Source organism: Anomaloglossus baeobatrachus, unplaced genomic scaffold, assembly GCF_048569485.1.
Source record: "Anomaloglossus baeobatrachus isolate aAnoBae1 unplaced genomic scaffold, aAnoBae1.hap1 Scaffold_404, whole genome shotgun sequence".
Classification (NCBI taxonomy): domain Eukaryota; kingdom Metazoa; phylum Chordata; class Amphibia; order Anura; family Aromobatidae; genus Anomaloglossus; species Anomaloglossus baeobatrachus.
In genome coordinates this window covers 196,959-223,856 of record NW_027443376.1, presented here as the reverse complement: position 1 = coordinate 223,856, position 26,898 = coordinate 196,959, and the positions used below count along the sequence as shown (strand labels likewise).

General features: G+C 46.8%; 20 non-coding genes across 20 annotated transcripts; all 20 read right to left on the bottom strand.

The window, feature by feature from the left end:
- Positions 1-950: 950 nt before the first annotated feature.
- LOC142276916 (U2 spliceosomal RNA) lies at positions 951-1,141 on the bottom strand. The gene has a single exon (XR_012740300.1). It is a non-coding gene; the product is annotated as a U2 spliceosomal RNA (small nuclear RNA).
- A 1,117-nt stretch (positions 1,142-2,258) lies between these two features.
- LOC142276915 (U2 spliceosomal RNA) lies at positions 2,259-2,449 on the bottom strand. The gene has a single exon (XR_012740299.1). It is a non-coding gene; the product is annotated as a U2 spliceosomal RNA (small nuclear RNA).
- Positions 2,450-3,566: 1,117 nt separating this feature from the next.
- LOC142276914 (U2 spliceosomal RNA) lies at positions 3,567-3,757 on the bottom strand. Its single transcript, XR_012740298.1, has one exon. It is a non-coding gene; the product is annotated as a U2 spliceosomal RNA (small nuclear RNA).
- A 1,117-nt stretch (positions 3,758-4,874) lies between these two features.
- Positions 4,875-5,065, bottom strand: LOC142276913 (U2 spliceosomal RNA). Its single transcript, XR_012740297.1, has one exon. It is a non-coding gene; the product is annotated as a U2 spliceosomal RNA (small nuclear RNA).
- Positions 5,066-6,182: 1,117 nt separating this feature from the next.
- On the bottom strand, positions 6,183-6,373 carry LOC142276911 (U2 spliceosomal RNA). Its single transcript, XR_012740296.1, has one exon. It is a non-coding gene; the product is annotated as a U2 spliceosomal RNA (small nuclear RNA).
- Positions 6,374-7,490: 1,117 nt separating this feature from the next.
- LOC142276910 (U2 spliceosomal RNA) lies at positions 7,491-7,681 on the bottom strand. Its single transcript, XR_012740295.1, has one exon. It is a non-coding gene; the product is annotated as a U2 spliceosomal RNA (small nuclear RNA).
- A 1,117-nt stretch (positions 7,682-8,798) lies between these two features.
- LOC142276909 (U2 spliceosomal RNA) lies at positions 8,799-8,989 on the bottom strand. The gene has a single exon (XR_012740294.1). It is a non-coding gene; the product is annotated as a U2 spliceosomal RNA (small nuclear RNA).
- A 1,117-nt stretch (positions 8,990-10,106) lies between these two features.
- On the bottom strand, positions 10,107-10,297 carry LOC142276907 (U2 spliceosomal RNA). Its single transcript, XR_012740292.1, has one exon. It is a non-coding gene; the product is annotated as a U2 spliceosomal RNA (small nuclear RNA).
- Positions 10,298-11,414: 1,117 nt separating this feature from the next.
- LOC142276906 (U2 spliceosomal RNA) lies at positions 11,415-11,605 on the bottom strand. Its single transcript, XR_012740291.1, has one exon. It is a non-coding gene; the product is annotated as a U2 spliceosomal RNA (small nuclear RNA).
- Positions 11,606-12,722: 1,117 nt separating this feature from the next.
- Positions 12,723-12,913, bottom strand: LOC142276905 (U2 spliceosomal RNA). Its single transcript, XR_012740290.1, has one exon. It is a non-coding gene; the product is annotated as a U2 spliceosomal RNA (small nuclear RNA).
- A 1,117-nt stretch (positions 12,914-14,030) lies between these two features.
- Positions 14,031-14,221, bottom strand: LOC142276904 (U2 spliceosomal RNA). The gene has a single exon (XR_012740289.1). It is a non-coding gene; the product is annotated as a U2 spliceosomal RNA (small nuclear RNA).
- A 1,117-nt stretch (positions 14,222-15,338) lies between these two features.
- On the bottom strand, positions 15,339-15,529 carry LOC142276903 (U2 spliceosomal RNA). The gene has a single exon (XR_012740288.1). It is a non-coding gene; the product is annotated as a U2 spliceosomal RNA (small nuclear RNA).
- A 1,117-nt stretch (positions 15,530-16,646) lies between these two features.
- Positions 16,647-16,837, bottom strand: LOC142276902 (U2 spliceosomal RNA). The gene has a single exon (XR_012740287.1). It is a non-coding gene; the product is annotated as a U2 spliceosomal RNA (small nuclear RNA).
- A 1,117-nt stretch (positions 16,838-17,954) lies between these two features.
- On the bottom strand, positions 17,955-18,145 carry LOC142276900 (U2 spliceosomal RNA). The gene has a single exon (XR_012740286.1). It is a non-coding gene; the product is annotated as a U2 spliceosomal RNA (small nuclear RNA).
- Positions 18,146-19,262: 1,117 nt separating this feature from the next.
- Positions 19,263-19,453, bottom strand: LOC142276899 (U2 spliceosomal RNA). Its single transcript, XR_012740285.1, has one exon. It is a non-coding gene; the product is annotated as a U2 spliceosomal RNA (small nuclear RNA).
- A 1,117-nt stretch (positions 19,454-20,570) lies between these two features.
- Positions 20,571-20,761, bottom strand: LOC142276963 (U2 spliceosomal RNA). The gene has a single exon (XR_012740342.1). It is a non-coding gene; the product is annotated as a U2 spliceosomal RNA (small nuclear RNA).
- A 1,117-nt stretch (positions 20,762-21,878) lies between these two features.
- LOC142276898 (U2 spliceosomal RNA) lies at positions 21,879-22,069 on the bottom strand. The gene has a single exon (XR_012740284.1). It is a non-coding gene; the product is annotated as a U2 spliceosomal RNA (small nuclear RNA).
- Positions 22,070-23,186: 1,117 nt separating this feature from the next.
- On the bottom strand, positions 23,187-23,377 carry LOC142276897 (U2 spliceosomal RNA). The gene has a single exon (XR_012740283.1). It is a non-coding gene; the product is annotated as a U2 spliceosomal RNA (small nuclear RNA).
- Positions 23,378-24,494: 1,117 nt separating this feature from the next.
- LOC142276895 (U2 spliceosomal RNA) lies at positions 24,495-24,685 on the bottom strand. The gene has a single exon (XR_012740281.1). It is a non-coding gene; the product is annotated as a U2 spliceosomal RNA (small nuclear RNA).
- A 1,117-nt stretch (positions 24,686-25,802) lies between these two features.
- Positions 25,803-25,993, bottom strand: LOC142276967 (U2 spliceosomal RNA). The gene has a single exon (XR_012740346.1). It is a non-coding gene; the product is annotated as a U2 spliceosomal RNA (small nuclear RNA).
- Positions 25,994-26,898: the final 905 nt, after the last annotated feature.

The window sequence follows — 26,898 nt, the reverse complement described above, 5'->3', positions numbered from 1 at the left end:
TTTGCAGCCGCCGCCCACTGCAATGAATCTGAATAACTCCTCCTTTAGGGCGCAAGCAACTCCCCTCCCCCTTGCAGTCTTTCCAATTCACGATACAAAAAGACGGACAGGACAGGTTGCCTGACTTTCCGTCACTGCCACCCTTTGCCATCCTTACCCGTAGAAAGCCCTTTCATCATCCCCAAACCCTAATCTTTTCCCTTTCCTTCCCAGCCCCCAAACCCTGCCCTCTGTACCTTTCTCACCACCCGCTTCCCTTCTCCTGTCATCCCCCTACCACCCGGGAAAAAAAGAGATTGCCCCCTCCTTCCACTAGCCCACCCTCCCACCCAAAGAACAACTTCTTCTGCGCAGCTTGTTTTCTAGGCAGCAGCGCTATTGTGATGTCATCGGGGGGCATTGTGACAAGCCGCCAGTGTTCCGTCTCTTCATGTTGTGCACTGTTCAAACCGAAAATACATCAACAGGCAGGCTACAGAAAAGCTTACTAACAAAGGTTAGAGAGGGGCTTTCTCAGAGGGCTTTTTACAGTTTGTCTATTCCCAATTAGCCGGTTTAGTATACTTAATGAAAGTACTAATTCTTTCATAGGCCGCCCATTCATAGTATTTGACGTTCAGGTAACAACAGGTAACTTTATTTGGAGTGGAAGCAGAGAGATAACACCAGATGCCAATTGTAGATCCTCTCACACCTGTGGTCACTGCAGCATCTGACTCCACTTTGTCCAAAAGGGATCTATTCCATTCAATTACACATGATCTAGATTATACTGACAACAAGATACTGCACGGGACATAGCAGAGTTGGTGAAGTTGAGTGGTGATGAGTTTGCTATTTGGATGAATAAAGCAAGTAAAAAGTGTGTTAGATAAAAATTCATTTCAATTCGCTAATCGGGCTAATATGAATCAGGTGAATCGAGTTCTGCTTTTGGAAACTGGGTTAAGAAGGGGTGCACCGTTCCTGGAGGTACTGCAATACCAGGTCAATGCGTGGAGTGGACAGAGCAAGCTCTTTTTCCATCTCCCTGTTCTAAAAATCCATTTAATATATGGTCCCCAGATAGGGGACGTATCAGATATTAAACTGATAAGAACAGATACTACACTTGATCTTAGCCAAAAGGCCGAGAAGCGATAACCAGAATTGGTTTGGGCCTCGAGTGGCACCCTGGCCTATGCCGGACACATCTTAGGGAGAGAGAGCGAGAGGGAGACAAACCCACGCCTACACAAGACATTTTGTCACCCAAGCCAACCCTTGAAAAGGCTGCTTTGCAGAGCAAAAACAAGAAGAATGGTGCGTTTTGCAGCCGCCGCCCACTGCAATGAATCTGAATAACTCCTCCTTTAGGGCGCAAGCAACTCCCCTCCCCCTTGCAGTCTTTCCAATTCACGATACAAAAAGACGGACAGGACAGGTTGCCTGACTTTCCGTCACTGCCACCCTTTGCCATCCTTACCCGTAGAAAGCCCTTTCATCATCCCCAAACCCTAATCTTTTCCCTTTCCTTCCCAGCCCCCAAACCCTGCCCTCTGTACCTTTCTCACCACCCGCTTCCCTTCTCCTGTCATCCCCCTACCACCCGGGAAAAAAAGAGATTGCCCCCTCCTTCCACTAGCCCACCCTCCCACCCAAAGAACAACTTCTTCTGCGCAGCTTGTTTTCTAGGCAGCAGCGCTATTGTGATGTCATCGGGGGGCATTGTGACAAGCCGCCAGTGTTCCGTCTCTTCATGTTGTGTACTGTTCAAACCGAAAATACATCAACAGGCAGGCTACAGAAAAGCTTACTAACAAAGGTTAGAGAGGGGCTTTCTCAGAGGGCTTTTTACAGTTTGTCTATTCCCAATTAGCCGGTTTAGTATACTTAATGAAAGTACTAATTCTTTCATAGGCCGCCCATTCTTAGTATTTGACGTTCAGGTAACAACAGGTAACTTTATTTGGAGTGGAAGCAGAGAGATAACACCAGATGCCAATTGTAGATCCTCTCACACCTGTGGTCACTGCAGCATCTGACTCCACTTTGTCCAAAAGGGATCTATTCCATTCAATTACACATGATCTAGATTAGACTGACAACAAGATACTGCACGGGACATAGCAGAGTTGGTGAAGTTGAGTGGTGATGAGTTTGCTATTTGGATGAATAAAGCAAGTAAAAAGTGTGTTAGATAAAAATTCATTTCAATTCGCTAATCGGGCTAATATGAATCAGGTGAATCGAGTTCTGCTTTTGGAAACTGGGTTAAGAAGGGGTGCACCGTTCCTGGAGGTACTGCAATACCAGGTCAATGCGTGGAGTGGACAGAGCAAGCTCTTTTTCCATCTCCCTGTTCTAAAAATCCATTTAATATATGGTCCCCAGATAGGGGACGTATCAGATATTAAACTGATAAGAACAGATACTACACTTGATCTTAGCCAAAAGGCCGAGAAGCGATAACCAGAATTGGTTTGGGCCTCGAGTGGCACCCTGGCCTATGCCGGACACATCTTAGGGAGAGAGAGCGAGAGGGAGACAAACCCACGCCTACACAAGACATTTTGTCACCCAAGCCAACCCTTGAAAAGGCTGCTTTGCAGAGCAAAAACAAGAAGAATGGTGCGTTTTGCAGCCGCCGCCCACTGCAATGAATCTGAATAACTCCTCCTTTAGGGCGCAAGCAACTCCCCTCCCCCTTGCAGTCTTTCCAATTCACGATACAAAAAGACGGACAGGACAGGTTGCCTGACTTTCCGTCACTGCCACCCTTTGCCATCCTTACCCGTAGAAAGCCCTTTCATCATCCCCAAACCCTAATCTTTTCCCTTTCCTTCCCAGCCCCCAAACCCTGCCCTCTGTACCTTTCTCACCACCCGCTTCCCTTCTCCTGTCATCCCCCTACCACCCGGGAAAAAAAGAGATTGCCCCCTCCTTCCACTAGCCCACCCTCCCACCTAAAGAACAACTTCTTCTGCGCAGCTTGTTTTCTAGGCAGCAGCGCTATTGTGATGTCATCGGGGGGCATTGTGACAAGCCGCCAGTGTTCCGTCTCTTCATGTTGTGCACTGTTCAAACCGAAAATACATCAACAGGCAGGCTACAGAAAAGCTTACTAACAAAGGTTAGAGAGGGGCTTTCTCAGAGGGCTTTTTACAGTTTGTCTATTCCCAATTAGCCGGTTTAGTATACTTAATGAAAGTACTAATTCTTTCATAGGCCGCCCATTCTTAGTATTTGACGTTCAGGTAACAACAGGTAACTTTATTTGGAGTGGAATCAGAGAGATAACACCAGATGCCAATTGTAGATCCTCTCACACCTGTGGTCACTGCAGCATCTGACTCCACTTTGTCCAAAAGGGATCTATTCCATTCAATTACACATGATCTAGATTAGACTGACAACAAGATACTGCACGGGACATAGCAGAGTTGGTGAAGTTGAGTGGTGATGAGTTTGCTATTTGGATGAATAAAGCAAGTAAAAAGTGTGTTAGATAAAAATTCATTTCAATTCGCTAATCGGGCTAATATGAATCAGGTGAATCGAGTTCTGCTTTTGGAAACTGGGTTAAGAAGGGGTGCACCGTTCCTGGAGGTACTGCAATACCAGGTCAATGCGTGGAGTGGACAGAGCAAGCTCTTTTTCCATCTCCCTGTTCTAAAAATCCATTTAATATATGGTCCCCAGATAGGGGACGTATCAGATATTAAACTGATAAGAACAGATACTACACTTGATCTTAGCCAAAAGGCCGAGAAGCGATAACCAGAATTGGTTTGGGCCTCGAGTGGCACCCTGGCCTATGCCGGACACATCTTAGGGAGAGAGAGCGAGAGGGAGACAAACCCACGCCTACACAAGACATTTTGTCACCCAAGCCAACCCTTGAAAAGGCTGCTTTGCAGAGCAAAAACAAGAAGAATGGTGCGTTTTGCAGCCGCCGCCCACTGCAATGAATCTGAATAACTCCTCCTTTAGGGCGCAAGCAACTCCCCTCCCCCTTGCAGTCTTTCCAATTCACGATACAAAAAGACGGACAGGACAGGTTGCCTGACTTTCCGTCACTGCCACCCTTTGCCATCCTTACCCGTAGAAAGCCCTTTCATCATCCCCAAACCCTAATCTTTTCCCTTTCCTTCCCAGCCCCCAAACCCTGCCCTCTGTACCTTTCTCACCACCCGCTTCCCTTCTCCTGTCATCCCCCTACCACCCGGGAAAAAAAGAGATTGCCCCCTCCTTCCACTAGCCCACCCTCCCACCCAAAGAACAACTTCTTCTGCGCAGCTTGTTTTCTAGGCAGCAGCGCTATTGTGATGTCATCGGGGGGCATTGTGACAAGCCGCCAGTGTTCCGTCTCTTCATGTTGTGCACTGTTCAAACCGAAAATACATCAACAGGCAGGCTACAGAAAAGCTTACTAACAAAGGTTAGAGAGGGGCTTTCTCAGAGGGCTTTTTACAGTTTGTCTATTCCCAATTAGCCGGTTTAGTATACTTAATGAAAGTACTAATTCTTTCATAGGCCGCCCATTCTTAGTATTTGACGTTCAGGTAACAATAGGTAACTTTATTTGGAGTGGAAGCAGAGAGATAACACCAGATGCCAATTGTAGATCCTCTCACACCTGTGGTCACTGCAGCATCTGACTCCACTTTGTCCAAAAGGGATCTATTCCATTCAATTACACATGATCTAGATTAGACTGACAACAAGATACTGCACGGGACATAGCAGAGTTGGTGAAGTTGAGTGGTGATGAGTTTGCTATTTGGATGAATAAAGCAAGTAAAAAGTGTGTTAGATAAAAATTCATTTCAATTCGCTAATCGGGCTAATATGAATCAGGTGAATCGAGTTCTGCTTTTGGAAACTGGGTTAAGAAGGGGTGCACCGTTCCTGGAGGTACTGCAATACCAGGTCAATGCGTGGAGTGGACAGAGCAAGCTCTTTTTCCATCTCCCTGTTCTAAAAATCCATTTAATATATGGTCCCCAGATAGGGGACGTATCAGATATTAAACTGATAAGAACAGATACTACACTTGATCTTAGCCAAAAGGCCGAGAAGCGATAACCAGAATTGGTTTGGGCCTCGAGTGGCACCCTGGCCTATGCCGGACACATCTTAGGGAGAGAGAGCGAGAGGGAGACAAACCCACGCCTACACAAGACATTTTGTCACCCAAGCCAACCCTTGAAAAGGCTGCTTTGCAGAGCAAAAACAAGAAGAATGGTGCGTTTTGCAGCCGCCGCCCACTGCAATGAATCTGAATAACTCCTCCTTTAGGGCGCAAGCAACTCCCCTCCCCCTTGCAGTCTTTCCAATTCACGATACAAAAAGACGGACAGGACAGGTTGCCTGACTTTCCGTCACTGCCACCCTTTGCCATCCTTACCCGTAGAAAGCCCTTTCATCATCCCCAAACCCTAATCTTTTCCCTTTCCTTCCCAGCCCCCAAACCCTGCCCTCTGTACCTTTCTCACCACCCGCTTCCCTTCTCCTGTCATCCCCCTACCACCCGGGAAAAAAAGAGATTGCCCCCTCCTTCCACTAGCCCACCCTCCCACCCAAAGAACAACTTCTTCTGCGCAGCTTGTTTTCTAGGCAGCAGCGCTATTGTGATGTCATCGGGGGGCATTGTGACAAGCCGCCAGTGTTCCGTCTCTTCATGTTGTGCACTGTTCAAACCGAAAATACATCAACAGGCAGGCTACAGAAAAGCTTACTAACAAAGGTTAGAGAGGGGCTTTCTCAGAGGGCTTTTTACAGTTTGTCTATTCCCAATTAGCCGGTTTAGTATACTTAATGAAAGTACTAATTCTTTCATAGGCCGCCCATTCTTAGTATTTGACGTTCAGGTAACAACAGGTAACTTTATTTGGAGTGGAAGCAGAGAGATAACACCAGATGCCAATTGTAGATCCTCTCACACCTGTGGTCACTGCAGCATCTGACTCCACTTTGTCCAAAAGGGATCTATTCCATTCAATTACACATGATCTAGATTAGACTGACAACAAGATACTGCACGGGACATAGCAGAGTTGGTGAAGTTGAGTGGTGATGAGTTTGCTATTTGGATGAATAAAGCAAGTAAAAAGTGTGTTAGATAAAAATTCATTTCAATTCGCTAATCGGGCTAATATGAATCAGGTGAATCGAGTTCTGCTTTTGGAAACTGGGTTAAGAAGGGGTGCACCGTTCCTGGAGGTACTGCAATACCAGGTCAATGCGTGGAGTGGACAGAGCAAGCTCTTTTTCCATCTCCCTGTTCTAAAAATCCATTTAATATATGGTCCCCAGATAGGGGACGTATCAGATATTAAACTGATAAGAACAGATACTACACTTGATCTTAGCCAAAAGGCCGAGAAGCGATAACCAGAATTGGTTTGGGCCTCGAGTGGCACCCTGGCCTATGCCGGACACATCTTAGGGAGAGAGAGCGAGAGGGAGACAAACCCACGCCTACACAAGACATTTTGTCACCCAAGCCAACCCTTGAAAAGGCTGATTTGCAGAGCAAAAACAAGAAGAATGGTGCGTTTTGCAGCCGCCGCCCACTGCAATGAATCTGAATAACTCCTCCTTTAGGGCGCAAGCAACTCCCCTCCCCCTTGCAGTCTTTCCAATTCACGATACAAAAAGACGGACAGGACAGGTTGCCTGACTTTCCGTCACTGCCACCCTTTGCCATCCTTACCCGTAGAAAGCCCTTTCATCATCCCCAAACCCTAATCTTTTCCCTTTCCTTCCCAGCCCCCAAACCCTGCCCTCTGTACCTTTCTCACCACCCGCTTCCCTTCTCCTGTCATCCCCCTACCACCCGGGAAAAAAAGAGATTGCCCCCTCCTTCCACTAGCCCACCCTCCCACCCAAAGAACAACTTCTTCTGCGCAGCTTGTTTTCTAGGCAGCAGCGCTATTGTGATGTCATCGGGGGGCATTGTGACAAGCCGCCAGTGTTCCGTCTCTTCATGTTGTGCACTGTTCAAACCGAAAATACATCAACAGGCAGGCTACAGAAAAGCTTACTAACAAAGGTTAGAGAGGGGCTTTCTCAGAGGGCTTTTTACAGTTTGTCTATTCCCAATTAGCCGGTTTAGTATACTTAATGAAAGTACTAATTCTTTCATAGGCCGCCCATTCTTAGTATTTGACGTTCAGGTAACAACAGGTAACTTTATTTGGAGTGGAAGCAGAGAGATAACACCAGATGCCAATTGTAGATCCTCTCACACCTGTGGTCACTGCAGCATCTGACTCCACTTTGTCCAAAAGGGATCTATTCCATTCAATTACACATGATCTAGATTAGACTGACAACAAGATACTGCACGGGACATAGCAGAGTTGGTGAAGTTGAGTGGTGATGAGTTTGCTATTTGGATGAATAAAGCAAGTAAAAAGTGTGTTAGATAAAAATTCATTTCAATTCGCTAATCGGGCTAATATGAATCAGGTGAATCGAGTTCTGCTTTTGGAAACTGGGTTAAGAAGGGGTGCACCGTTCCTGGAGGTACTGCAATACCAGGTCAATGCGTGGAGTGGACAGAGCAAGCTCTTTTTCCATCTCCCTGTTCTAAAAATCCATTTAATATATGGTCCCCAGATAGGGGACGTATCAGATATTAAACTGATAAGAACAGATACTACACTTGATCTTAGCCAAAAGGCCGAGAAGCGATAACCAGAATTGGTTTGGGCCTCGAGTGGCACCCTGGCCTATGCCGGACACATCTTAGGGAGAGAGAGCGAGAGGGAGACAAACCCACGCCTACACAAGACATTTTGTCACCCAAGCCAACCCTTGAAAAGGCTGCTTTGCAGAGCAAAAACAAGAAGAATGGTGCGTTTTGCAGCCGCCGCCCACTGCAATGAATCTGAATAACTCCTCCTTTAGGGCGCAAGCAACTCCCCTCCCCTTTGCAGTCTTTCCAATTCACGATACAAAAAGACGGACAGGACAGGTTGCCTGACTTTCCGTCACTGCCACCCTTTGCCATCCTTACCCGTAGAAAGCCCTTTCATCATCCCCAAACCCTAATCTTTTCCCTTTCCTTCCCAGCCCCCAAACCCTGCCCTCTGTACCTTTCTCACCACCCGCTTCCCTTCTCCTGTCATCCCCCTACCACCCGGGAAAAAAAGAGATTGCCCCCTCCTTCCACTAGCCCACCCTCCCACCCAAAGAACAACTTCTTCTGCGCAGCTTGTTTTCTAGGCAGCAGCGCTATTGTGATGTCATCGGGGGGCATTGTGACAAGCCGCCAGTGTTCCGTCTCTTCATGTTGTGCACTGTTCAAACCGAAAATACATCAACAGGCAGGCTACAGAAAAGCTTACTAACAAAGGTTAGAGAGGGGCTTTCTCAGAGGGCTTTTTACAGTTTGTCTATTCCCAATTAGCCGGTTTAGTATACTTAATGAAAGTACTAATTCTTTCATAGGCCGCCCATTCTTAGTATTTGACGTTCAGGTAACAACAGGTAACTTTATTTGGAGTGGAAGCAGAGAGATAACACCAGATGCCAATTGTAGATCCTCTCACACCTGTGGTCACTGCAGCATCTGACTCCACTTTGTCCAAAAGGGATCTATTCCATTCAATTACACATGATCTAGATTAGACTGACAACAAGATACTGCACGGGACATAGCAGAGTTGGTGAAGTTGAGTGGTGATGAGTTTGCTATTTGGATGAATAAAGCAAGTAAAAAGTGTGTTAGATAAAAATTCATTTCAATTCGCTAATCGGGCTAATATGAATCAGGTGAATCGAGTTCTGCTTTTGGAAACTGGGTTAAGAAGGGGTGCACCGTTCCTGGAGGTACTGCAATACCAGGTCAATGCGTGGAGTGGACAGAGCAAGCTCTTTTTCCATCTCCCTGTTCTAAAAATCCATTTAATATATGGTCCCCAGATAGGGGACGTATCAGATATTAAACTGATAAGAACAGATACTACACTTGATCTTAGCCAAAAGGCCGAGAAGCGATAACCAGAATTGGTTTGGGCCTCGAGTGGCACCCTGGCCTATGCCGGACACATCTTAGGGAGAGAGAGCGAGAGGGAGACAAACCCACGCCTACACAAGACATTTTGTCACCCAAGCCAACCCTTGAAAAGGCTGCTTTGCAGAGCAAAAACAAGAAGAATGGTGCGTTTTGCAGCCGCCGCCCACTGCAATGAATCTGAATAACTCCTCCTTTAGGGCGCAAGCAACTCCCCTCCCCCTTGCAGTCTTTCCAATTCACGATACAAAAAGACGGACAGGACAGGTTGCCTGACTTTCCGTCACTGCCACCCTTTGCCATCCTTACCCGTAGAAAGCCCTTTCATCATCCCCAAACCCTAATCTTTTCCCTTTCCTTCCCAGCCCCCAAACCCTGCCCTCTGTACCTTTCTCACCACCCGCTTCCCTTCTCCTGTCATCCCCCTACCACCCGGGAAAAAAAGAGATTGCCCCCTCCTTCCACTAGCCCACCCTCCCACCCAAAGAACAACTTCTTCTGCGCAGCTTGTTTTCTAGGCAGCAGCGCTATTGTGATGTCATCGGGGGGCATTGTGACAAGCCGCCAGTGTTCCGTCTCTTCATGTTGTGCACTGTTCAAACCGAAAATACATCAACAGGCAGGCTACAGAAAAGCTTACTAACAAAGGTTAGAGAGGGGCTTTCTCAGAGGGCTTTTTACAGTTTGTCTATTCCCAATTAGCCGGTTTAGTATACTTAATGAAAGTACTAATTCTTTCATAGGCCGCCCATTCTTAGTATTTGACGTTCAGGTAACAACAGGTAACTTTATTTGGAGTGGAAGCAGAGAGATAACACCAGATGCCAATTGTAGATCCTCTCACACCTGTGGTCACTGCAGCATCTGACTCCACTTTGTCCAAAAGGGATCTATTCCATTCAAGTACACATGATCTAGATTAGACTGACAACAAGATACTGCACGGGACATAGCAGAGTTGGTGAAGTTGAGTGGTGATGAGTTTGCTATTTGGATGAATAAAGCAAGTAAAAAGTGTGTTAGATAAAAATTCATTTCAATTCGCTAATCGGGCTAATATGAATCAGGTGAATCGAGTTCTGCTTTTGGAAACTGGGTTAAGAAGGGGTGCACCGTTCCTGGAGGTACTGCAATACCAGGTCAATGCGTGGAGTGGACAGAGCAAGCTCTTTTTCCATCTCCCTGTTCTAAAAATCCATTTAATATATGGTCCCCAGATAGGGGACGTATCAGATATTAAACTGATAAGAACAGATACTACACTTGATCTTAGCCAAAAGGCCGAGAAGCGATAACCAGAATTGGTTTGGGCCTCGAGTGGCACCCTGGCCTATGCCGGACACATCTTAGGGAGAGAGAGCGAGAGGGAGACAAACCCACGCCTACACAAGACATTTTGTCACCCAAGCCAACCCTTGAAAAGGCTGCTTTGCAGAGCAAAAACAAGAAGAATGGTGCGTTTTGCAGCCGCCGCCCACTGCAATGAATCTGAATAACTCCTCCTTTAGGGCGCAAGCAACTCCCCTCCCCCTTGCAGTCTTTCCAATTCACGATACAAAAAGACGGACAGGACAGGTTGCCTGACTTTCCGTCACTGCCACCCTTTGCCATCCTTACCCGTAGAAAGCCCTTTCATCATCCCCAAACCCTAATCTTTTCCCTTTCCTTCCCAGCCCCCAAACCCTGCCCTCTGTACCTTTCTCACCACCCGCTTCCCTTCTCCTGTCATCCCCCTACCACCCGGGAAAAAAAGAGATTGCCCCCTCCTTCCACTAGCCCACCCTCCCACCCAAAGAACAACTTCTTCTGCGCAGCTTGTTTTCTAGGCAGCAGCGCTATTGTGATGTCATCGGGGGGCATTGTGACAAGCCGCCAGTGTTCCGTCTCTTCATGTTGTGCACTGTTCAAACCGAAAATACATCAACAGGCAGGCTACAGAAAAGCTTACTAACAAAGGTTAGAGAGGGGCTTTCTCAGAGGGCTTTTTACAGTTTGTCTATTCCCAATTAGCCGGTTTAGTATACTTAATGAAAGTACTAATTCTTTCATAGGCCGCCCATTCTTAGTATTTGACGTTCAGGTAACAACAGGTAACTTTATTTGGAGTGGAAGCAGAGAGATAACACCAGATGCCAATTGTAGATCCTCTCACACCTGTGGTCACTGCAGCATCTGACTCCACTTTGTCCAAAAGGGATCTATTCCATTCAATTACACATGATCTAGATTAGACTGACAACAAGATACTGCACGGGACATAGCAGAGTTGGTGAAGTTGAGTGGTGATGAGTTTGCTATTTGGATGAATAAAGCAAGTAAAAAGTGTGTTAGATAAAAATTCATTTCAATTCGCTAATCGGGCTAATATGAATCAGGTGAATCGAGTTCTGCTTTTGGAAACTGGGTTAAGAAGGGGTGCACCGTTCCTGGAGGTACTGCAATACCAGGTCAATGCGTGGAGTGGACAGAGCAAGCTCTTTTTCCATCTCCCTGTTCTAAAAATCCATTTAATATATGGTCCCCAGATAGGGGACGTATCAGATATTAAACTGATAAGAACAGATACTACACTTGATCTTAGCCAAAAGGCCGAGAAGCGATAACCAGAATTGGTTTGGGCCTCGAGTGGCACCCTGGCCTATGCCGGACACATCTTAGGGAGAGAGAGCGAGAGGGAGACAAACCCACGCCTACACAAGACATTTTGTCACCCAAGCCAACCCTTGAAAAGTCTGCTTTGCAGAGCAAAAACAAGAAGAATGGTGCGTTTTGCAGCCGCCGCCCACTGCAATGAATCTGAATAACTCCTCCTTTAGGGCGCAAGCAACTCCCCTCCCCCTTGCAGTCTTTCCAATTCACGATACAAAAAGACGGACAGGACAGGTTGCCTGACTTTCCGTCACTGCCACCCTTTGCCATCCTTACCCGTAGAAAGCCCTTTCATCATCCCCAAACCCTAATCTTTTCCCTTTCCTTCCCAGCCCCCAAACCCTGCCCTCTGTACCTTTCTCACCACCCGCTTCCCTTCTCCTGTCATCCCCCTACCACCCGGGAAAAAAAGAGATTGCCCCCTCCTTCCACTAGCCCACCCTCCCACCCAAAGAACAACTTCTTCTGCGCAGCTTGTTTTCTAGGCAGCAGCGCTATTGTGATGTCATCGGGGGGCATTGTGACAAGCCGCCAGTGTTCCGTCTCTTCATGTTGTGCACTGTTCAAACCGAAAATACATCAACAGGCAGGCTACAGAAAAGCTTACTAACAAAGGTTAGAGAGGGGCTTTCTCAGAGGGCTTTTTACAGTTTGTCTATTCCCAATTAGCCGGTTTAGTATACTTAATGAAAGTACTAATTCTTTCATAGGCCGCCCATTCTTAGTATTTGACGTTCAGGTAACAACAGGTAACTTTATTTGGAGTGGAAGCAGAGAGATAACACCAGATGCCAATTGTAGATCCTCTCACACCTGTGGTCACTGCAGCATCTGACTCCACTTTGTCCAAAAGGGATCTATTCCATTCAATTACACATGATCTAGATTAGACTGACAACAAGATACTGCACGGGACATAGCAGAGTTGGTGAAGTTGAGTGGTGATGAGTTTGCTATTTGGATGAATAAAGCAAGTAAAAAGTGTGTTAGATAAAAATTCATTTCAATTCGCTAATCGGGCTAATATGAATCAGGTGAATCGAGTTCTGCTTTTGGAAACTGGGTTAAGAAGGGGTGCACCGTTCCTGGAGGTACTGCAATACCAGGTCAATGCGTGGAGTGGACAGAGCAAGCTCTTTTTCCATCTCCCTGTTCTAAAAATCCATTTAATATATGGTCCCCAGATAGGGGACGTATCAGATATTAAACTGATAAGAACAGATACTACACTTGATCTTAGCCAAAAGGCCGAGAAGCGATAACCAGAATTGGTTTGGGCCTCGAGTGGCACCCTGGCCTATGCCGGACACATCTTAGGGAGAGAGAGCGAGAGGGAGACAAACCCACGCCTACACAAGACATTTTGTCACCCAAGCCAACCCTTGAAAAGGCTGCTTTGCAGAGCAAAAACAAGAAGAATGGTGCGTTTTGCAGCCGCCGCCCACTGCAATGAATCTGAATAACTCCTCCTTTAGGGCGCAAGCAACTCCCCTCCCCCTTGCAGTCTTTCCAATTCACGATACAAAAAGACGGACAGGACAGGTTGCCTGACTTTCCGTCACTGCCACCCTTTGCCATCCTTACCCGTAGAAAGCCCTTTCATCATCCCCAAACCCTAATCTTTTCCCTTTCCTTCCCAGCCCCCAAACCCTGCCCTCTGTACCTTTCTCACCACCCGCTTCCCTTCTCCTGTCATCCCCCTACCACCCGGGAAAAAAAGAGATTGCCCCCTCCTTCCACTAGCCCACCCTCCCACCCAAAGAACAACTTCTTCTGCGCAGCTTGTTTTCTAGGCAGCAGCGCTATTGTGATGTCATCGGGGGGCATTGTGACAAGCCGCCAGTGTTCCGTCTCTTCATGTTGTGCACTGTTCAAACCGAAAATACATCAACAGGCAGGCTACAGAAAAGCTTACTAACAAAGGTTAGAGAGGGGCTTTCTCAGAGGGCTTTTTACAGTTTGTCTATTCCCAATTAGCCGGTTTAGTATACTTAATGAAAGTACTAATTCTTTCATAGGCCGCCCATTCTTAGTATTTGACGTTCAGGTAACAACAGGTAACTTTATTTGGAGTGGAAGCAGAGAGATAACACCAGATGCCAATTGTAGATCCTCTCACACCTGTGGTCACTGCAGCATCTGACTCCACTTTGTCCAAAAGGGATCTATTCCATTCAATTACACATGATCTAGATTAGACTGACAACAAGATACTGCACGGGACATAGCAGAGTTGGTGAAGTTGAGTGGTGATGAGTTTGCTATTTGGATGAATAAAGCAAGTAAAAAGTGTGTTAGATAAAAATTCATTTCAATTCGCTAATCGGGCTAATATGAATCAGGTGAATCGAGTTCTGCTTTTGGAAACTGGGTTAAGAAGGGGTGCACCGTTCCTGGAGGTACTGCAATACCAGGTCAATGCGTGGAGTGGACAGAGCAAGCTCTTTTTCCATCTCCCTGTTCTAAAAATCCATTTAATATATGGTCCCCAGATAGGGGACGTATCAGATATTAAACTGATAAGAACAGATACTACACTTGATCTTAGCCAAAAGGCCGAGAAGCGATAACCAGAATTGGTTTGGGCCTCGAGTGGCACCCTGGCCTATGCCGGACACATCTTAGGGAGAGAGAGCGAGAGGGAGACAAACCCACGCCTACACAAGACATTTTGTCACCCAAGCCAACCCTTGAAAAGGCTGCTTTGCAGAGCAAAAACAAGAAGAATGGTGCGTTTTGCAGCCGCCGCCCACTGCAATGAATCTGAATAACTCCTCCTTTAGGGCGCAAGCAACTCCCCTCCCCCTTGCAGTCTTTCCAATTCACGATACAAAAAGACGGACAGGACAGGTTGCCTGACTTTCCGTCACTGCCACCCTTTGCCATCCTTACCCGTAGAAAGCCCTTTCATCATCCCCAAACCCTAATCTTTTCCCTTTCCTTCCCAGCCCCCAAACCCTGCCCTCTGTACCTTTCTCACCACCCGCTTCCCTTCTCCTGTCATCCCCCTACCACCCGGGAAAAAAAGAGATTGCCCCCTCCTTCCACTAGCCCACCCTCCCACCCAAAGAACAACTTCTTCTGCGCAGCTTGTTTTCTAGGCAGCAGCGCTATTGTGATGTCATCGGGGGGCATTGTGACAAGCCGCCAGTGTTCCGTCTCTTCATGTTGTGCACTGTTCAAACCGAAAATACATCAACAGGCAGGCTACAGAAAAGCTTACTAACAAAGGTTAGAGAGGGGCTTTCTCAGAGGGCTTTTTACAGTTTGTCTATTCCCAATTAGCCGGTTTAGTATACTTAATGAAAGTACTAATTCTTTCATAGGCCGCCCATTCTTAGTATTTGACGTTCAGGTAACAACAGGTAACTTTATTTGGAGTGGAAGCAGAGAGATAACACCAGATGCCAATTGTAGATCCTCTCACACCTGTGGTCACTGCAGCATCTGACTCCACTTTGTCCAAAAGGGATCTATTCCATTCAATTACACATGATCTAGATTAGACTGACAACAAGATACTGCACGGGACATAGCAGAGTTGGTGAAGTTGAGTGGTGATGAGTTTGCTATTTGGATGAATAAAGCAAGTAAAAAGTGTGTTAGATAAAAATTCATTTCAATTCGCTAATCGGGCTAATATGAATCAGGTGAATCGAGTTCTGCTTTTGGAAACTGGGTTAAGAAGGGGTGCACCGTTCCTGGAGGTACTGCAATACCAGGTCAATGCGTGGAGTGGACAGAGCAAGCTCTTTTTCCATCTCCCTGTTCTAAAAATCCATTTAATATATGGTCCCCAGATAGGGGACGTATCAGATATTAAACTGATAAGAACAGATACTACACTTGATCTTAGCCAAAAGGCCGAGAAGCGATAACCAGAATTGGTTTGGGCCTCGAGTGGCACCCTGGCCTATGCCGGACACATCTTAGGGAGAGAGAGCGAGAGGGAGACAAACCCACGCCTACACAAGACATTTTGTCACCCAAGCCAACCCTTGAAAAGGCTGCTTTGCAGAGCAAAAACAAGAAGAATGGTGCGTTTTGCAGCCGCCGCCCACTGCAATGAATCTGAATAACTCCTCCTTTAGGGCGCAAGCAACTCCCCTCCCCCTTGCAGTCTTTCCAATTCACGATACAAAAAGACGGACAGGACAGGTTGCCTGACTTTCCGTCACTGCCACCCTTTGCCATCCTTACCCGTAGAAAGCCCTTTCATCATCCCCAAACCCTAATCTTTTCCCTTTCCTTCCCAGCCCCCAAACCCTGCCCTCTGTACCTTTCTCACCACCCGCTTCCCTTCTCCTGTCATCCCCCTACCACCCGGGAAAAAAAGAGATTGCCCCCTCCTTCCACTAGCCCACCCTCCCACCCAAAGAACAACTTCTTCTGCGCAGCTTGTTTTCTAGGCAGCAGCGCTATTGTGATGTCATCGGGGGGCATTGTGACAAGCCGCCAGTGTTCCGTCTCTTCATGTTGTGCACTGTTCAAACCGAAAATACATCAACAGGCAGGCTACAGAAAAGCTTACTAACAAAGGTTAGAGAGGGGCTTTCTCAGAGGGCTTTTTACAGTTTGTCTATTCCCAATTAGCCGGTTTAGTATACTTAATGAAAGTACTAATTCTTTCATAGGCCGCCCATTCTTAGTATTTGACGTTCAGGTAACAACAGGTAACTTTATTTGGAGTGGAAGCAGAGAGATAACACCAGATGCCAATTGTAGATCCTCTCACACCTGTGGTCACTGCAGCATCTGACTCCACTTTGTCCAAAAGGGATCTATTCCATTCAATTACACATGATCTAGATTAGACTGACAACAAGATACTGCACGGGACATAGCAGAGTTGGTGAAGTTGAGTGGTGATGAGTTTGCTATTTGGATGAATAAAGCAAGTAAAAAGTGTGTTAGATAAAAATTCATTTCAATTCGCTAATCGGGCTAATATGAATCAGGTGAATCGAGTTCTGCTTTTGGAAACTGGGTTAAGAAGGGGTGCACCGTTCCTGGAGGTACTGCAATACCAGGTCAATGCGTGGAGTGGACAGAGCAAGCTCTTTTTCCATCTCCCTGTTCTAAAAATCCATTTAATATATGGTCCCCAGATAGGGGACGTATCAGATATTAAACTGATAAGAACAGATACTACACTTGATCTTAGCCAAAAGGCCGAGAAGCGATAACCAGAATTGGTTTGGGCCTCGAGTGGCACCCTGGCCTATGCCGGACACATCTTAGGGAGAGAGAGCGAGAGGGAGACAAACCCACGCCTACACAAGACATTTTGTCACCCAAGCCAACCCTTGAAAAGGCTGCTTTGCAGAGCAAAAACAAGAAGAATGGTGCGTTTTGCAGCCGCCGCCCACTGCAATGAATCTGAATAACTCCTCCTTTAGGGCGCAAGCAACTCCCCTCCCCCTTGCAGTCTTTCCAATTCACGATACAAAAAGACGGACAGGACAGGTTGCCTGACTTTCCGTCACTGCCACCCTTTGCCATCCTTACCCGTAGAAAGCCCTTTCATCATCCCCAAACCCTAATCTTTTCCCTTTCCTTCCCAGCCCCCAAACCCTGCCCTCTGTACCTTTCTCACCACCCGCTTCCCTTCTCCTGTCATCCCCCTACCACCCGGGAAAAAAAGAGATTGCCCCCTCCTTCCACTAGCCCACCCTCCCACCCAAAGAACAACTTCTTCTGCGCAGCTTGTTTTCTAGGCAGCAGCGCTATTGTGATGTCATCGGGGGGCATTGTGACAAGCCGCCAGTGTTCCGTCTCTTCATGTTGTGCACTGTTCAAACCGAAAATACATCAACAGGCAGGCTACAGAAAAGCTTACTAACAAAGGTTAGAGAGGGGCTTTCTCAGAGGGCTTTTTACAGTTTGTCTATTCCCAATTAGCCGGTTTAGTATACTTAATGAAAGTACTAATTCTTTCATAGGCCGCCCATTCTTAGTATTTGACGTTCAGGTAACAACAGGTAACTTTATTTGGAGTGGAAGCAGAGAGATAACACCAGATGCCAATTGTAGATCCTCTCACACCTGTGGTCACTGCAGCATCTGACTCCACTTTGTCCAAAAGGGATCTATTCCATTCAATTACACATGATCTAGATTAGACTGACAACAAGATACTGCACGGGACATAGCAGAGTTGGTGAAGTTGAGTGGTGATGAGTTTGCTATTTGGATGAATAAAGCAAGTAAAAAGTGTGTTAGATAAAAATTCATTTCAATTCGCTAATCGGGCTAATATGAATCAGGTGAATCGAGTTCTGCTTTTGGAAACTGGGTTAAGAAGGGGTGCACCGTTCCTGGAGGTACTGCAATACCAGGTCAATGCGTGGAGTGGACAGAGCAAGCTCTTTTTCCATCTCCCTGTTCTAAAAATCCATTTAATATATGGTCCCCAGATAGGGGACGTATCAGATATTAAACTGATAAGAACAGATACTACACTTGATCTTAGCCAAAAGGCCGAGAAGCGATAACCAGAATTGGTTTGGGCCTCGAGTGGCACCCTGGCCTATGCCGGACACATCTTAGGGAGAGAGAGCGAGAGGGAGACAAACCCACGCCTACACAAGACATTTTGTCACCCAAGCCAACCCTTGAAAAGGCTGCTTTGCAGAGCAAAAACAAGAAGAATGGTGCGTTTTGCAGCCGCCGCCCACTGCAATGAATCTGAATAACTCCTCCTTTAGGGCGCAAGCAACTCCCCTCCCCCTTGCAGTCTTTCCAATTCACGATACAAAAAGACGGACAGGACAGGTTGCCTGACTTTCCGTCACTGCCACCCTTTGCCATCCTTACCCGTAGAAAGCCCTTTCATCATCCCCAAACCCTAATCTTTTCCCTTTCCTTCCCAGCCCCCAAACCCTGCCCTCTGTACCTTTCTCACCACCCGCTTCCCTTCTCCTGTCATCCCCCTACCACCCGGGAAAAAAAGAGATTGCCCCCTCCTTCCACTAGCCCACCCTCCCACCCAAAGAACAACTTCTTCTGCGCAGCTTGTTTTCTAGGCAGCAGCGCTATTGTGATGTCATCGGGGGGCATTGTGACAAGCCGCCAGTGTTCCGTCTCTTCATGTTGTGCACTGTTCAAACCGAAAATACATCAACAGGCAGGCTACAGAAAAGCTTACTAACAAAGGTTAGAGAGGGGCTTTCTCAGAGGGCTTTTTACAGTTTGTCTATTCCCAATTAGCCGGTTTAGTATACTTAATGAAAGTACTAATTCTTTCATAGGCCGCCCATTCTTAGTATTTGACGTTCAGGTAACAACAGGTAACTTTATTTGGAGTGGAAGCAGAGAGATAACACCAGATGCCAATTGTAGATCCTCTCACACCTGTGGTCACTGCAGCATCTGACTCCACTTTGTCCAAAAGGGATCTATTCCATTCAATTACACATGATCTAGATTAGACTGACAACAAGATACTGCACGGGACATAGCAGAGTTGGTGAAGTTGAGTGGTGATGAGTTTGCTATTTGGATGAATAAAGCAAGTAAAAAGTGTGTTAGATAAAAATTCATTTCAATTCGCTAATCGGGCTAATATGAATCAGGTGAATCGAGTTCTGCTTTTGGAAACTGGGTTAAGAAGGGGTGCACCGTTCCTGGAGGTACTGCAATACCAGGTCAATGCGTGGAGTGGACAGAGCAAGCTCTTTTTCCATCTCCCTGTTCTAAAAATCCATTTAATATATGGTCCCCAGATAGGGGACGTATCAGATATTAAACTGATAAGAACAGATACTACACTTGATCTTAGCCAAAAGGCCGAGAAGCGATAACCAGAATTGGTTTGGGCCTCGAGTGGCACCCTGGCCTATGCCGGACACATCTTAGGGAGAGAGAGCGAGAGGGAGACAAACCCACGCCTACACAAGACATTTTGTCACCCAAGCCAACCCTTGAAAAGGCTGCTTTGCAGAGCAAAAACAAGAAGAATGGTGCGTTTTGCAGCCGCCGCCCACTGCAATGAATCTGAATAACTCCTCCTTTAGGGCGCAAGCAACTCCCCTCCCCCTTGCAGTCTTTCCAATTCACGATACAAAAAGACGGACAGGACAGGTTGCCTGACTTTCCGTCACTGCCACCCTTTGCCATCCTTACCCGTAGAAAGCCCTTTCATCATCCCCAAACCCTAATCTTTTCCCTTTCCTTCCCAGCCCCCAAACCCTGCCCTCTGTACCTTTCTCACCACCCGCTTCCCTTCTCCTGTCATCCCCCTACCACCCGGGAAAAAAAGAGATTGCCCCCTCCTTCCACTAGCCCACCCTCCCACCCAAAGAACAACTTCTTCTGCGCAGCTTGTTTTCTAGGCAGCAGCGCTATTGTGATGTCATCGGGGGGCATTGTGACAAGCCGCCAGTGTTCCGTCTCTTCATGTTGTGCACTGTTCAAACCGAAAATACATCAACAGGCAGGCTACAGAAAAGCTTACTAACAAAGGTTAGAGAGGGGCTTTCTCAGAGGGCTTTTTACAGTTTGTCTATTCCCAATTAGCCGGTTTAGTATACTTAATGAAAGTACTAATTCTTTCATAGGCCGCCCATTCTTAGTATTTGACGTTCAGGTAACAACAGGTAACTTTATTTGGAGTGGAAGCAGAGAGATAACACCAGATGCCAATTGTAGATCCTCTCACACCTGTGGTCACTGCAGCATCTGACTCCACTTTGTCCAAAAGGGATCTATTCCATTCAATTACACATGATCTAGATTAGACTGACAACAAGATACTGCACGGGACATAGCAGAGTTGGTGAAGTTGAGTGGTGATGAGTTTGCTATTTGGATGAATAAAGCAAGTAAAAAGTGTGTTAGATAAAAATTCATTTCAATTCGCTAATCGGGCTAATATGAATCAGGTGAATCGAGTTCTGCTTTTGGAAACTGGGTTAAGAAGGGGTGCACCGTTCCTGGAGGTACTGCAATACCAGGTCAATGCGTGGAGTGGACAGAGCAAGCTCTTTTTCCATCTCCCTGTTCTAAAAAACCATTTAATATATGGTCCCCAGATAGGGGACGTATCAGATATTAAACTGATAAGAACAGATACTACACTTGATCTTAGCCAAAAGGCCGAGAAGCGATAACCAGAATTGGTTTGGGCCTCGAGTGGCACCCTGGCCTATGCCGGACACATCTTAGGGAGAGAGAGCGAGAGGGAGACAAACCCACGCCTACACAAGACATTTTGTCACCCAAGCCAACCCTTGAAAAGGCTGCTTTGCAGAGCAAAAACAAGAAGAATGGTGCGTTTTGCAGCCGCCGCCCACTGCAATGAATCTGAATAACTCCTCCTTTAGGGCGCAAGCAACTCCCCTCCCCCTTGCAGTCTTTCCAATTCACGATACAAAAAGACGGACAGGACAGGTTGCCTGACTTTCCGTCACTGCCACCCTTTGCCATCCTTACCCGTAGAAAGCCCTTTCATCATCCCCAAACCCTAATCTTTTCCCTTTCCTTCCCAGCCCCCAAACCCTGCCCTCTGTACCTTTCTCACCACCCGCTTCCCTTCTCCTGTCATCCCCCTACCACCCGGGAAAAAAAGAGATTGCCCCCTCCTTCCACTAGCCCACCCTCCCACCCAAAGAACAACTTCTTCTGCGCAGCTTGTTTTCTAGGCAGCAGCGCTATTGTGATGTCATCGGGGGGCATTGTGACAAGCCGCCAGTGTTCCGTCTCTTCATGTTGTGCACTGTTCAAACCGAAAATACATCAACAGGCAGGCTACAGAAAAGCTTACTAACAAAGGTTAGAGAGGGGCTTTCTCAGAGGGCTTTTTACAGTTTGTCTATTCCCAATTAGCCGGTTTAGTATACTTAATGAAAGTACTAATTCTTTCATAGGCCGCCCATTCTTAGTATTTGACGTTCAGGTAACAACAGGTAACTTTATTTGGAGTGGAAGCAGAGAGATAACACCAGATGCCAATTGTAGATCCTCTCACACCTGTGGTCACTGCAGCATCTGACTCCACTTTGTCCAAAAGGGATCTATTCCATTCAATTACACATGATCTAGATTAGACTGACAACAAGATACTGCACGGGACATAGCAGAGTTGGTGAAGTTGAGTGGTGATGAGTTTGCTATTTGGATGAATAAAGCAAGTAAAAAGTGTGTTAGATAAAAATTCATTTCAATTCGCTAATCGGGCTAATATGAATCAGGTGAATCGAGTTCTGCTTTTGGAAACTGGGTTAAGAAGGGGTGCACCGTTCCTGGAGGTACTGCAATACCAGGTCAATGCGTGGAGTGGACAGAGCAAGCTCTTTTTCCATCTCCCTGTTCTAAAAATCCATTTAATATATGGTCCCCAGATAGGGGACGTATCAGATATTAAACTGATAAGAACAGATACTACACTTGATCTTAGCCAAAAGGCCGAGAAGCGATAACCAGAATTGGTTTGGGCCTCGAGTGGCACCCTGGCCTATGCCGGACACATCTTAGGGAGAGAGAGCGAGAGGGAGACAAACCCACGCCTACACAAGACATTTTGTCACCCAAGCCAACCCTTGAAAAGGCTGCTTTGCAGAGCAAAAACAAGAAGAATGGTGCGTTTTGCAGCCGCCGCCCACTGCAATGAATCTGAATAACTCCTCCTTTAGGGCGCAAGCAACTCCCCTCCCCCTTGCAGTCTTTCCAATTCACGATACAAAAAGACGGACAGGACAGGTTGCCTGACTTTCCGTCACTGCCACCCTTTGCCATCCTTACCCGTAGAAAGCCCTTTCATCATCCCCAAACCCTAATCTTTTCCCTTTCCTTCCCAGCCCCCAAACCCTGCCCTCTGTACCTTTCTCACCACCCGCTTCCCTTCTCCTGTCATCCCCCTACCACCCGGGAAAAAAAGAGATTGCCCCCTCCTTCCACTAGCCCACCCTCCCACCCAAAGAACAACTTCTTCTGCGCAGCTTGTTTTCTAGGCAGCAGCGCTATTGTGATGTCATCGGGGGGCATTGTGACAAGCCGCCAGTGTTCCGTCTCTTCATGTTGTGCACTGTTCAAACCGAAAATACATCAACAGGCAGGCTACAGAAAAGCTTACTAACAAAGGTTAGAGAGGGGCTTTCTCAGAGGGCTTTTTACAGTTTGTCTATTCCCAATTAGCCGGTTTAGTATACTTAATGAAAGTACTAATTCTTTCATAGGCCGCCCATTCTTAGTATTTGACGTTCAGGTAACAACAGGTAACTTTATTTGGAGTGGAAGCAGAGAGATAACACCAGATGCCAATTGTAGATCCTCTCACACCTGTGGTCACTGCAGCATCTGACTCCACTTTGTCCAAAAGGGATCTATTCCATTCAATTACACATGATCTAGATTAGACTGACAACAAGATACTGCACGGGACATAGCAGAGTTGGTGAAGTTGAGTGGTGATGAGTTTGCTATTTGGATGAATAAAGCAAGTAAAAAGTGTGTTAGATAAAAATTCATTTCAATTCGCTAATCGGGCTAATATGAATCAGGTGAATCGAGTTCTGCTTTTGGAAACTGGGTTAAGAAGGGGTGCACCGTTCCTGGAGGTACTGCAATACCAGGTCAATGCGTGGAGTGGACAGAGCAAGCTCTTTTTCCATCTCCCTGTTCTAAAAATCCATTTAATATATGGTCCCCAGATAGGGGACGTATCAGATATTAAACTGATAAGAACAGATACTACACTTGATCTTAGCCAAAAGGCCGAGAAGCGATAACCAGAATTGGTTTGGGCCTCGAGTGGCACCCTGGCCTATGCCGGACACATCTTAGGGAGAGAGAGCGAGAGGGAGACAAACCCACGCCTACACAAGACATTTTGTCACCCAAGCCAACCCTTGAAAAGGCTGCTTTGCAGAGCAAAAACAAGAAGAATGGTGCGTTTTGCAGCCGCCGCCCACTGCAATGAATCTGAATAACTCCTCCTTTAGGGCGCAAGCAACTCCCCTCCCCCTTGCAGTCTTTCCAATTCACGATACAAAAAGACGGACAGGACAGGTTGCCTGACTTTCCGTCACTGCCACCCTTTGCCATCCTTACCCGTAGAAAGCCCTTTCATCATCCCCAAACCCTAATCTTTTCCCTTTCCTTCCCAGCCCCCAAACCCTGCCCTCTGTACCTTTCTCACCACCCGCTTCCCTTCTCCTGTCATCCCCCTACCACCCGGGAAAAAAAGAGATTGCCCCCTCCTTCCACTAGCCCACCCTCCCACCCAAAGAACAACTTCTTCTGCGCAGCTTGTTTTCTAGGCAGCAGCGCTATTGTGATGTCATCGGGGGGCATTGTGACAAGCCGCCAGTGTTCCGTCTCTTCATGTTGTGCACTGTTCAAACCGAAAATACATCAACAGGCAGGCTACAGAAAAGCTTACTAACAAAGGTTAGAGAGGGGCTTTCTCAGAGGGCTTTTTACAGTTTGTCTATTCCCAATTAGCCGGTTTAGTATACTTAATGAAAGTACTAATTCTTTCATAGGCCGCCCATTCTTAGTATTTGACGTTCAGGTAACAACAGGTAACTTTATTTGGAGTGGAAGCAGAGAGATAACACCAGATGCCAATTGTAGATCCTCTCACACCTGTGGTCACTGCAGCATCTGACTCCACTTTGTCCAAAAGGGATCTATTCCATTCAATTACACATGATCTAGATTAGACTGACAACAAGATACTGCACGGGACATAGCAGAGTTGGTGAAGTTGAGTGGTGATGAGTTTGCTATTTGGATGAATAAAGCAAGTAAAAAGTGTGTTAGATAAAAATTCATTTCAATTCGCTAATCGGGCTAATATGAATCAGGTGAATCGAGTTCTGCTTTTGGAAACTGGGTTAAGAAGGGGTGCACCGTTCCTGGAGGTACTGCAATACCAGGTCAATGCGTGGAGTGGACAGAGCAAGCTCTTTTTCCATCTCCCTGTTCTAAAAATCCATTTAATATATGGTCCCCAGATAGGGGACGTATCAGATATTAAACTGATAAGAACAGATACTACACTTGATCTTAGCCAAAAGGCCGAGAAGCGATAACCAGAATTGGTTTGGGCCTCGAGTGGCACCCTGGCCTATGCCGGACACATCTTAGGGAGAGAGAGCGAGAGGGAGACAAACCCACGCCTACACAAGACATTTTGTCACCCAAGCCAACCCTTGAAAAGGCTGCTTTGCAGAGCAAAAACAAGAAGAATGGTGCGTTTTGCAGCCGCCGCCCACTGCAATGAATCTGAATAACTCCTCCTTTAGGGCGCAAGCAACTCCCCTCCCCCTTGCAGTCTTTCCAATTCACGATACAAAAAGACGGACAGGACAGGTTGCCTGACTTTCCGTCACTGCCACCCTTTGCCATCCTTACCCGTAGAAAGCCCTTTCATCATCCCCAAACCCTAATCTTTTCCCTTTCCTTCCCAGCCCCCAAACCCTGCCCTCTGTACCTTTCTCACCACCCGCTTCCCTTCTCCTGTCATCCCCCTACCACCCGGGAAAAAAAGAGATTGCCCCCTCCTTCCACTAGCCCACCCTCCCACCCAAAGAACAACTTCTTCTGCGCAGCTTGTTTTCTAGGCAGCAGCGCTATTGTGATGTCATCGGGGGGCATTGTGACAAGCCGCCAGTGTTCCGTCTCTTCATGTTGTGCACTGTTCAAACCGAAAATACATCAACAGGCAGGCTACAGAAAAGCTTACTAACAAAGGTTAGAGAGGGGCTTTCTCAGAGGGCTTTTTACAGTTTGTCTATTCCCAATTAGCCGGTTTAGTATACTTAATGAAAGTACTAATTCTTTCATAGGCCGCCCATTCTTAGTATTTGACGTTCAGGTAACAACAGGTAACTTTATTTGGAGTGGAAGCAGAGAGATAACACCAGATGCCAATTGTAGATCCTCTCACACCTGTGGTCACTGCAGCATCTGACTCCACTTTGTCCAAAAGGGATCTATTCCATTCAATTACACATGATCTAGATTAGACTGACAACAAGATACTGCACGGGACATAGCAGAGTTGGTGAAGTTGAGTGGTGATGAGTTTGCTATTTGGATGAATAAAGCAAGTAAAAAGTGTGTTAGATAAAAATTCATTTCAATTCGCTAATCGGGCTAATATGAATCAGGTGAATCGAGTTCTGCTTTTGGAAACTGGGTTAAGAAGGGGTGCACCGTTCCTGGAGGTACTGCAATACCAGGTCAATGCGTGGAGTGGACAGAGCAAGCTCTTTTTCCATCTCCCTGTTCTAAAAATCCATTTAATATATGGTCCCCAGATAGGGGACGTATCAGATATTAAACTGATAAGAACAGATCCTACACTTGATCTTAGCCAAAAGGCCGAGAAGCGATAACCAGAATTGGTTTGGGCCTCGAGTGGCACCCTGGCCTATGCCGGACACATCTTAGGGAGAGAGAGCGAGAGGGAGACAAACCCACGCCTACACAAGACATTTTGTCACCCAAGCCAACCCTTGAAAAGGCTGCTTTGCAGAGCAAAAACAAGAAGAATGGTGCGTTTTGCAGCCGCCGCCCACTGCAATGAATCTGAATAACTCCTCCTTTAGGGCGCAAGCAACTCCCCTCCCCCTTGCAGTCTTTCCAATTCACGATACAAAAAGACGGACAGGACAGGTTGCCTGACTTTCCGTCACTGCCACCCTTTGCCATCCTTACCCGTAGAAAGCCCTTTCATCATCCCCAAACCCTAATCTTTTCCCTTTCCTTCCCAGCCCCCAAACCCTGCCCTCTGTACCTTTCTCACCACCCGCTTCCCTTCTCCTGTCATCCCCCTACCACCCGGGAAAAAAAGAGATTGCCCCCTCCTTCCACTAGCCCACCCTCCCACCCAAAGAACAACTTCTTCTGCGCAGCTTGTTTTCTAGGCAGCAGCGCTATTGTGATGTCATCGGGGGGCATTGTGACAAGCCGCCAGTGTTCCGTCTCTTCATGTTGTGCACTGTTCAAACCGAAAATACATCAACAGGCAGGCTACAGAAAAGCTTACTAACAAAGGTTAGAGAGGGGCTTTCTCAGAGGGCTTTTTACAGTTTGTCTATTCCCAATTAGCCGGTTTAGTATACTTAATGAAAGTACTAATTCTTTCATAGGCCGCCCATTCTTAGTATTTGACGTTCAGGTAACAACAGGTAACTTTATTTGGAGTGGAAGCAGAGAGATAACACCAGATGCCAATTGTAGATCCTCTCACACCTGTGGTCACTGCAGCATCTGACTCCACTTTGTCCAAAAGGGAT